At 32.1% G+C, this 10,771-nt stretch overlaps 1 pseudogene; it reads left to right on the top strand.

Annotated features, from left to right (window-relative positions):
- The first annotated feature begins 346 nt into the window (after positions 1-346).
- On the top strand, positions 347-775 carry LOC149216903 (oxoglutarate-dependent flavonoid 7-O-demethylase 1 pseudogene; annotated as a pseudogene).
- The last annotated feature ends 9,996 nt before the right edge of the window (positions 776-10,771 follow it).

Raw genomic sequence — 10,771 nt, 5'->3', positions numbered from 1 at the left:
ACCTGACGGGAGCTAAATCCCTGCAATAGGCACTCTGATATCAAATATGGCAAAACGCTACTAGTTCAGATACTGAATCCGTAATACCCATATAAACTATGAAGCTCTTGACCTATTTAAACATGGACTTGTATTGTTTTGAGGATAGTCCTGCTAGTTAATGCTCTGGAGGCTCCTCCTGGACCTACACCTAGAGTGTCATACAGCCCCAGGCATCAATATATGATATCGCCTTATAGATGTTTACACTTACTTGCTTGGATCTTCATAGTCAATAGCCTAGAAGCTAACTACCTAGATTTTGATTCTGGACATAAAGATTGGGTTTTGAAAAATTCCATGGAATATGTATAGGTTTTTTGGTCTTGCTGTTGTTTTACTGATAGTGCTGTGGGGGTTGTTTGACAGGGAGATTGTGGATGCATACAATACCCAAATTAAAGGACTTGCGGGGAAGCTATTGGGGTTAATTGCAGAGACATTACAGTTGAAGCCTGATTTCTTTGAGAAAAAATTTGGAAAGACATACCAAAAAATGAGGATGAATTACTATCCTAAGTGCCCCAGACCAGATCGTGTGTTTGGGCTGAGCCCACATGCAGACATGACTGGCATTACGCTCTTATTGCAGGATGATGAAGTAGTAGGATTAAATGTCCGCAAGGATGACCAATGGATACCTGTGCAACCTATTCCTTATGCTCTCGTCATTAACATTGGAAATTTGATAGAGGTAAGCTTATGGTCTTTAATTGGCGCGTGTATGAATTTTTAGCCCACAAGTCTTCATGGGCATTTTTGGGCAAGGCTATATACATAGTTATTATGTTTGATAGTATTGGTTCAAAAGATTTGAAAATAAGCCTGTTCGATTAGTTTCGCTGAAAATTCAGTGATTTGTGTTCGGTATGGATTATTGTGAATAAAAAATTTAATATTTAAAAAATTAAAACAAAATTATTATTAGAAAAAAATTAACTGTGATTGAATTGGTAAAGAATTTTGGTAAGATACTCGTTAATATAACTTTTAATGTTTAAAAAATAAATAACTGAAATTTTTATATTAATATTAAAGAAATTACAATTTTAATTTAACTTAATAATGATTTTTATGAATAAAAAATTAATATTAAAATTAAAAAGCAGAAATTTTTATTGTAAAAAGATATAGTAACAGTGAATTACATTTTTAAAAAATACATTATGAAAAAGAGTAAATTTCATATTAAAATATAGTAGAAGGTAGTAAATTTATAGTTGCTAAAAATAATAAATTCCTATAATAAAGAATAATAAAAAATTTATAAATATTTGTAAGATATATAATTCCAAACTTTTTCCCTATTGAATTTTATATCTCACATTCTTTTTCATAGTTGTATTTTTTTTTCAAATTTGATAACTATGCCTAGTATACTCTAATGCTTTTCCTCACTAGTAACCAAATCGACAACTATGAATTAAGGTTTGGGTGTGCTTCCCTTTTGGATTGAATAGAATGTGCAGCCTTTAACTGATTGAACAAAGTGCACTTTCAAAAAGATGTAAAATTTACAATGAGACATTTAGGTTTTAGTTATTAATTAATAATAAAGTTATTAATTATATTAAAATTTATGATTTGATGTTATTACCCTTTTCTAAAAACGATACAGTTTTATGGTTTTTTTAAATAAAAGTATATAATATTTTTAATTGGTTTAAATTATAAATAATTAGTTAAAAAGATTCAAAATATAAATATACCCAAAAATATATATATATATATATATATTCTAGTTTTGTAAGATCTATACTTTAGAAAAAAAAATCATATTAAATTTTAGGTAGTCAAATTTTCTTGTATCAAATTCAATTTGGTAACTATGTTATATAGTGACTCTTCTCAATTTGGTAACCATGTTATATACTGACTCTTCCTTTATACTTCATATAAATAACAAAAAGAACATATCTATGTATTAAAAAAAACGCTAAAAAGAAACTAATGTCAATTTCAAAATTATACACTCAAAGTGATAATACTGGTATAGGTAAACCTCACAAGTCCATCATGTTTGGATATATATGGTTTTGACATATGGATTTTGTATCAGCTCAATCTTGTTATTATGCCCAGATTTTCTAGCATCTGCTAGTTTACAGCTATTATCTTCAGGATATCTTCAGGATCAGCTGGCCGAAATGTTATGGTCTTTTATGTATCAGCTCATTATATTTTCTTAATATAATATATGATGATTTTCTCTCTGAAAAAAAAACCTCACAAGTCCAAGGTCTAAACCCCACAAGTCCCAAGATCTAAGCGATGTATAGGCAAGCCCCACAAGTCCGGAATGCCTCAAGCAAGCCCTGCAAGACCTCTATACAACATATAGAGGTAGAGAGTTCAACCAAAATGCGGACAAGTTGTCCAAGATAAGCTTAATGGATCCGTTGGATGGTATACATATAGAGATTCGGATTTGAAGGTCCATATTGAATGCTAGTGTTTTTCCTTTCTCAGGATAGATTATTCTAGACTGATGCACTACTCTTTTTTTATCACGTTCTATATTGGTTATTCCTAGTCCCAAGGTGTATTGAAATGATAGAGTGGATCGAAATGTTTTTGATAGATGAATCTATGCTTACTGTTACTTTTCCTAATGTTTTATTGGGCACTTATAAGAATATATGTTTTTTTAGACTGGAACTAAATCTATCTTGTTACTATTTATTTGCATTGTTTATATCTATATGTTTTTAGGCTGGAACTAAATTTATCTTGTTACTATTTATTTGCAGTGTTTATATCTATAAAATATATAATGCAAAAATTAATGTACAAATCTAAAGGTCAAGGCAAAGCTATATATAAGGGCTTTCTTGATTATAGAAAAAAAAAAACACAAAACAAAAAACAAAAACAAAAACAAAAAAGAACTAATCTTTGTTTTAGGATTATATACTTGATCTCGATCATTTAAGAGAGAAATTCTTTTTAAATATTTAATATAATAAATATTTTTAATGTACATGTTTTTGTTTTCATGATAAATGTTAAATGTAAAGTTTATCTTTTCAATCATAAATATTTTTTTTTTATTTTTTAAATGTTAAAGGTTTCTTTTTCATACCAATTATCTTTATTTTTCACCTGGAAAATATTATAAACCAAATTCACGACTCAAATATTATTCTATATTTATTATAAACTTAATTTTTACGTAAACATTATATTATAATAATTCTTTGTTTTGTAAAATTATGAAAATATTTAACTCTTCTTTACTTTTAAAAGTGATCAGGCGATTTCCGAAATCTAAGTCGTCTTTCCCTACAATCAAATAAAATCATTTATTATTTCTCCCGACGGGACATCAGTGTGAACTTTACAGATGTCATTTCCCCTGAGAGTTCACCCAATCTTAATTTAATTTAATTTTAAGTATTTATTTTCATATTTATTTATTTATTCATTCATTCCTTTTATATATATATATATATATATATATATTTATTAAAATAGAATATTTTGGAAAATCACGTTTCAATTTATATTGTCTAACCATTGAGTGGGTTCATTACCCAGACTTGGAATATATATATTTTTATTAAAATAGAATATTTTGGAAAATCACGTTTCAATTTACATTGTCTAACCATTGAGTGGGTTCATTACTCAGACTGGAATCCAAAAACCCATTATCAAAACTTGGAATACTATCAACGATTATATATTGTAAAAATGTAAAATGGTTAAGAAAAATGAAATATTAAACTAATAATAAATTAATTAAAATGAAATTTAAATAGTTAATCAATTAATAATAATAATAAAATTAAAAATATATATATATTACATTGAATTATTATTACTTTCACTACTGCTTTAATTTACAAATAAATAAATAACTTAATTTGAAATTAATAAATGAAGCCCTAATATATTATTAAAGTTTAGATGTGATCTAGGTTATTTAATATTATTATATTGATTAATATTAATAGTTTGAGATAATAATAATTATTATTTTCTAAAAAAAACATTAATAATAATAATAAATAGAAATATTATTAGTAATATGAATAAACTAAAAAAACATTAAGAAAGAAAAGAGAAGGAAAGGGTATTAATTTAGGGAAAAAAGAAACGGGAACGAGTAAATAACTAATCTTCCACCCATCGTCCCTATTCAGGGTGATAGATCTTTTTTCAATTTCGATAGCCTCCTTAAACTTTCGGTGATGGAAGTATCCTTGCAAGGACACGCAAATCTTCAAAACAAACGGTGTTTAGTTTTGTTAGTATGTTCCGCCAAGGCTTAGGAGCATGTCCTACAATCTCTGATATCAGTTGCATGTTCACGAATCATTTGATTTATAGAGCCGCTTGTTTCACCAATGTAGGGGGTCCCACAGGAACATGGGATTAAATAAACAACCTTCATGTCTTTTGATCCACGGCGTCTTTGACGGATCTAGGGGAGCTATGAATAGTGTTAAGTGGTCTAAAAGTGGAAGAGATCTCATTATTCCTTAAAATCCGAGCAATCTTGTCAGTGGTACCTTGGACAAAGGGAAGTTGAACATTGGTAACCAACTCTCTTTGATCTTTTCTCAATTTAGGACCTTTACTAGCCTTCAAGAAAGCCCTAAGACCCTCAGACCAACTATAACCAGTATTCTTAAAAACTTCAACAAGATGGGTCTTCTCCTCTTCCAAGTGATCTTTATCAGAGACCCTAAGAGCACGAGTGGCCAAAGTGCTGAGAACACCAACCTTTTGAGCCAGAAAATGGCGGGAGTTAGCATGAAGGTATTTCTCTGTGTGGGTTTTCTTCCGAAAGACTTGGTGAGAGAAAGAGCCATCATTTCTCTTGGAGATGAGAACATCAAAGAAGGGAAGACTGCCATTAATTTTAGTTTCCATGGTGAACTTAATGGGGCTTGAAAGATTATTTAGATGCTAGAGGAATAAATCCTTCTCATGACCATGAGACCAATTGATGAAGGTATCATCAACAAACCTCTTCCAAAGCTTAGGCTTGAATGGAGCAAAAGCCAAGGTTTTCGATTCAAAATCTTCAATGAAAAGATTGGCAACAATAAGGGAGAGCAGGGAACCCATGGCAACACCGCAAATTTTCCCATAGTACTCACCTTCAAAGCTAAAAAAGTAGAGGTGAGGCAAATCTCTACCAACTTGGTTGTATCCGGATCAGTGATGCGCTTGATCACTTCAAATGCTTTATTGATAGGGATATTAGTGTAGAGAGAGACAACATCAAAGCTGACAAGGATGTCCCCAGACTCAAACTTCAAACTTTTTAACTCATTGACAAACGAAGAGGAATCCTTGAAAAAAGAATCGGAAATGCCAACTAGAGGTTTAAGTTTCTAAGTTAAATGTTTATCTAGGAGGTGAGTAGGTCCACAAATGGTGTTGACAATGGATCTGGGGGGCGGGGGTGGCTCTTTATGGATTTTGGGAATCCCATACATCCTAGGAGTGAAACAGTTGCTCTCAATAAGCTTATGGCTAATAGAGCTCAAGGAGCTACAAGATTTTATAGTGGAAGCTGCAACATTCGAGACTTTTTTTATACTGTTTTTATGAAGCTTTCTGTAACTACCGCTTTACATAAATGATCTAACATCTTTTTATTGTAGTCATCTCTATCCATGATAACCATCACCTCCTTTAAAATTGTAATTTGAATAAAATTAAATTACATCACTAAATAGTAATTTCTCACTAAAATAACAAAATGTTCCATGTATAAACTTATCAAAAATATTACTATACTTATTTGATAATTAATTTTTTTTAATTTATCGAAATTTATTTTAAATTAATTTATTTTCATATATATATATATATATATATATATATATATATATATAATTATTAAATTAAATTATTTTAAAAATCCACACCGTTTTAGTTTATGGTTTGATGAAAAATGTGTTTCTCCTTTCCGGGTTCAAGTCTTAGCTCATAACTTTTCCAAAAAAAACTTAATTTAATTAAAAAAATATTGAATTCTTACCAAAAAAAATTTAAAAATAAAATTTCAAATGTATTAATAAGTGTTTTTATTTTAAAAATTGAATAAATTTTTATAAAAATATCTATCTTAATTCAAATCAAATTTACAAGGATTTAAATATATTTTGATATTTTTAAATTTAAATAAATAAATAAATAATCTTTCTCTCAATTTTATATATAGAGAGATTCAGATTTAAAATGGTATCTTTTTTTCACAAACACACATATATATAACATATTTCAGGTTGTAGTTATCGCGCCAAATCTTGCGCTTGATAAGTATCAGTTTTCAATTCGGTCACGTGGGCGACAAAGCTGCTCCCGTTGTGGACTGTTTTCCACAAAGCACAATGAAAGACTTTTCCATATTCAACATGCGACTTCCTTGACATTGAAATATAAGTCAAAAAGATAAAGCTTGCCTATGGCGTCCAGGAAGCCACGGCAGAATAAAACTCTTGAACTTTTCCATGTATGCAAAGTCCTGGTCATAGACCGTTTCAATTCCCATTGAGTTCCTACCACTATAAATTTGACCCAAAACTCCGATTTTAACCAATATTGCCTGCACCAAGCTGCGTTATAGGAGTTTGCCTCAATTTATTTCTTCAGTCACTGTTGGGAACGATGGCTCCACCTTATGGGGTAGGAACCTTCCCAATTGGGGTAGGTCTTTTATTACAGTCGACAGCGTTCAAGAACTAGTGAAAAAGCAGAAGGATGGCATACCAGAAAGATATATTAGAGGAGACGAAGAAAGACCAACACCAACTTCATTGTCTGGTCATCAGCTGGACATCCCCGTCATTGACATGGCCAAGCTTTCAGAAGGATCGCAGAGAAAACAAGAGATTAAGAAGATTGGCCAGGCTTGTGAAGAATGGGGATTCTTCCAGGTATCATTTGATGAACTCCTGCTCTCTTGGTGTTATGAACTGTTTTGCAAGAAAAATAACTTGTGAATCACGGTATCCCCAACACATTAATAGATGGTGTTAAGAGAGTTGGAAAGGAGTTTTTCCAGCTTCCTTTGGAGGAAAAACAATAGTATTCAAGTGAAGCCAGGAGATCTCTTGGTGTTATGAACTGTTTTGCAAGAAAAATAACTTGTGAATCACGGTATCCCCAACACATTAATAGATGGTGTTAAGAGAGTTGGAAAGGAGTTTTTCCAGCTTCCTTTGGAGGAAAAACAATAGTATTCAAGTGAAGCCAGGAGATCTTCAGTGTTATGGCCAGACATTCGTCGTGTCTGAAAAGCAAAAGCTGGATTGGGGTGACTTGTTGGGTTTGATAATGTTTCCTTCCGACTACAGAGATTTGAATGTCTGGCCTGCTCAACCTACCGATTTCAGGTGCACTTTAAACACATTTTGTTCAAACAGATGGGCTAAATTTTATCCTACATACGGGTATATAATAAAAAAAAATCAGTGAAATAAATTTAAAAATTAAAATTAAAACATTATCCTTAATGAATTTTTAATATATTTTATTATTATTATTATTCATATATATATATATATTGAGCTAGTGGGTCATTGGGTGGAATCAGTGTGATTTTTTTCAGCCATGTTTTAGTTTTGTAGTTTAATATGTTTTAGTTTTGGAATAAATTTCTGTCAATTGTGGTTATCACTTTAGGTGGTTGGATAGAATGGTAGTTATCTTGCTCACTTTGGAGACAATTGATTCTAGACTCCAAGAGGATGCCTATCTTTCCCTCCTTAGATATATGCAACAACTTGCAAGCCACATATATTAAGAACTCATAGTTAAGCCTAGGACTGGGACGTCTGGATACAGGTGGGATCCTAAACTCCAACATGACACCTATCTTTCCAGCCTTACTATGTAAAACCACCATCCCTACTACTCTAGCTAAACATATGTAAATTGATCAAGTATGAATAACACTTGACAGGGACAAATCAACATTTACCATACATCAAAGGGTAAATTGAAATAACATACCAATTGTCGAGAAGATTAAGGAAAATGAAACAAAAATATCTCAATATCCAAATATATTATACCAATTTATAATCTCACTTAATTGAAGTAACATACCAATTGTAAAAAAAAATTAGGAAAAAAACAAAAATATCTCAATATCCAAATATATTACACCAATTTATAATCTAACTTAATTATAATTATAAAATTATATTATTATTTTCATCTAAAAATTTAATCAATATCGAATGGTAAAAACACTTGTGCGAATGCAATTAAAATATATAGTAAAAAAGGAATTTAAAAATTTCGATATCATTTCAATTTTTTTGATCTGTCAAATATCTGTTTAAGTGTCCCTAAACTCTAAAAAGTGTCATTGACTTTATTAAAAAAAACCGGTGTTCCAGTATAGTATTGTATATAGCAAATAACTAATTAGAATCTTGAGCAACATCCAAAAATCCAAAATTTAAAGGAAAAAAAATTAACTTCATGATCCCATCCTTGAAAAGAATTGGAATTGTTCAAAACCTCTATAGCTGATACATGGAAACTTGTAATCATTTCTCCATCTAACAAAATTGTCCAAAACCTCTATTGTTGATATATGGTAACTTGTAATCATTTCTCCATCTAACAAAACACCATTAGAGTTGCCATTCCTCTGTTTAGATTCCACCATTGCACCAGTAAAGTTCGACCTGTGAACCTCACGGGAGCTAAGTCCCTGCAATAGGCACTCTGATATCAAATATGGCAAAACGCTACTAGTTCAGATATTGAATCCGTAATACCCATATAAATTATGAAGCTCTTGACCTATTTAAACATGCACTTGTATTGTTTTGAGGATAGTCCTATTCTGGACATAAAGCTTGGGTTTTGAAAAATTCCATGGAATATGTATAGTTTTTTTTGTCTTGCTGTTGTTTTACTGATAGTGTTGTGGGGGCTGTTTGAGAGGGAGATTGTGGATGCATACAATACCCAAATTAAAGGACTTGCGGGGAAGCTGTTGGGGTCAATTGCAGAGACATTATAGTTGAAGCCTGAGTTTTCCATAAGAATAATTGTTGTATTCTATTGAACTCTTCTTACGGTAGTGATTCTACCCCGCCAGTTGTTCCCTAAATCAAGAACCCTTCTAGATCTGGGTTTTCTCTGTCAAGAATCTCTTGTAGCTCATGGTCCTCCACTTCCATCTCACTTTGGGTCATTTCCTTATCCATTTCCAGTTCTATATCACTCATCATGATCCCTTTATGTTTTTCGTTTTCTTGTGTATGATCACGGTTTTCTTCTTTCTCCTTCTCCTCAGCACATCCGTTCATTGCTTGATCTTCCATTGTTATTTCTTCATCCTCTTCGAGAACTTGGAACTGGTTCTGACTAACCTGTTGTCCTTCATTTTGGTGTTGCTTTGGCCCTCTTTTGCCGCTTTTTCCTTTATGTACTACTTTGTGAAAGTTGTCAGTGTCTTTCATTGTGTTAGTTTTGCTTTTGTTCTCTGCTTTACTGAGAGGGCAGTCTCTGAGTAGGTGCCCATGTTCATGGCATCTACGACATCTAAATGGAATATGCTCGTAGTCTACTGTTTGCACCCATTCTTCATCAAAAACCTCCAAGATTACCTCATCCGGAAGAGCTCCGGATAGATCCATCTCCACACATATCCTTGCAAAGGAGGTGTATTTTCCCCTCCTTGTGGCTTCAGAAGCTTTGACAAACCGACCTAATTTATTGCCTATGGCAGCTAGCGATTCCGTTTGCCAATAATCAAGAGGCAGAGAATAGAGTCTTACCCAAACCGGGACTGACGTAAAAGTTTCCCGCTCCAGGAAAAAGTTCATCATCCATGGCCACATATAGAGACCTGCTGCTACATAGAAGTAGGACCCGCCTTCAAACACTCTATCTTTATCTTCAATGTTAGTGAACACCACAGTAAAGAATCCCTTGGACCCCAGATGTAGATCAATGCTCCCTTTAGGCTTCCAGTGGTATTTGATCCATGTTTGTAAAGCTTTTTCAGTGGGCCATAATCCTATGAATTTGCAGATGATTGCATAAGTCTGCATGTGATCCCTGTGCGCCTGCAGCGCTGGATCATTTAAAACTACTCTAGGAGTGATTTCAGCTTTAGGTTTACAAGGTCCCTTTTGTCTTTTGTCGTTTATTCCCTATTTTTTGTCATCTTCCTCCTTGTCTTTTGTGCTTTTATTCTCCTTTGGTTCCTTCTATTTCCTCTTCCTTATTTCTTCTTCCTTCCTCAACAGTACCTCTACCATTTTCTGTAGGTTTCTTGCCCTTATTGGCCACGGCCTCCTTGTAGGAGGGAGTGGAGCTCCCTCCTCTGCACCCTTCCATGGAGAAAAACCTCTTCAACAATCTGTAACCCTAGTTGTTCGCTGCCCACTCTTAGTTTCCTCTATCAAAGTGTCAATTTCACTGCACACTTCTTTAGAATCTATTTTCACTGTTTATATCTATAAAATATGCACTGTACTTTTTAATACAAAAATTAATGCACAAGTCTAAAGGTCCATTCATAGACAAAGCTATATGCTAAGGCTTTCTTGATTTTGGAGAAAAAAAAAGAAGAAAAAGAGAAAAAAAAAAAAAAAACTAACAAAAAAGAAAATTAATCTCTATGGTAGGATTATATATTCAATCTCAATAATTAAAAAAAAATTTGAATAATTCTTTTTAAATATTTAATATGATAAATATTTTTAATGTGCATGTTTTTGTTTTCATGACAAATATTATTAAA

The sequence above is a fragment of the Pinus tabuliformis genome, chromosome 1_1 (assembly GCF_031772625.1).
Source record: "Pinus tabuliformis cultivar Carrire ecotype Pingquan chromosome 1_1, CPIR1, whole genome shotgun sequence".
Taxonomy (NCBI): domain Eukaryota; kingdom Viridiplantae; phylum Streptophyta; class Pinopsida; order Pinales; family Pinaceae; genus Pinus; species Pinus tabuliformis.
The sequence above is the reverse complement of the archived record's forward strand: the minus strand, read 5'-3'. Positions and strand labels throughout refer to the sequence as shown.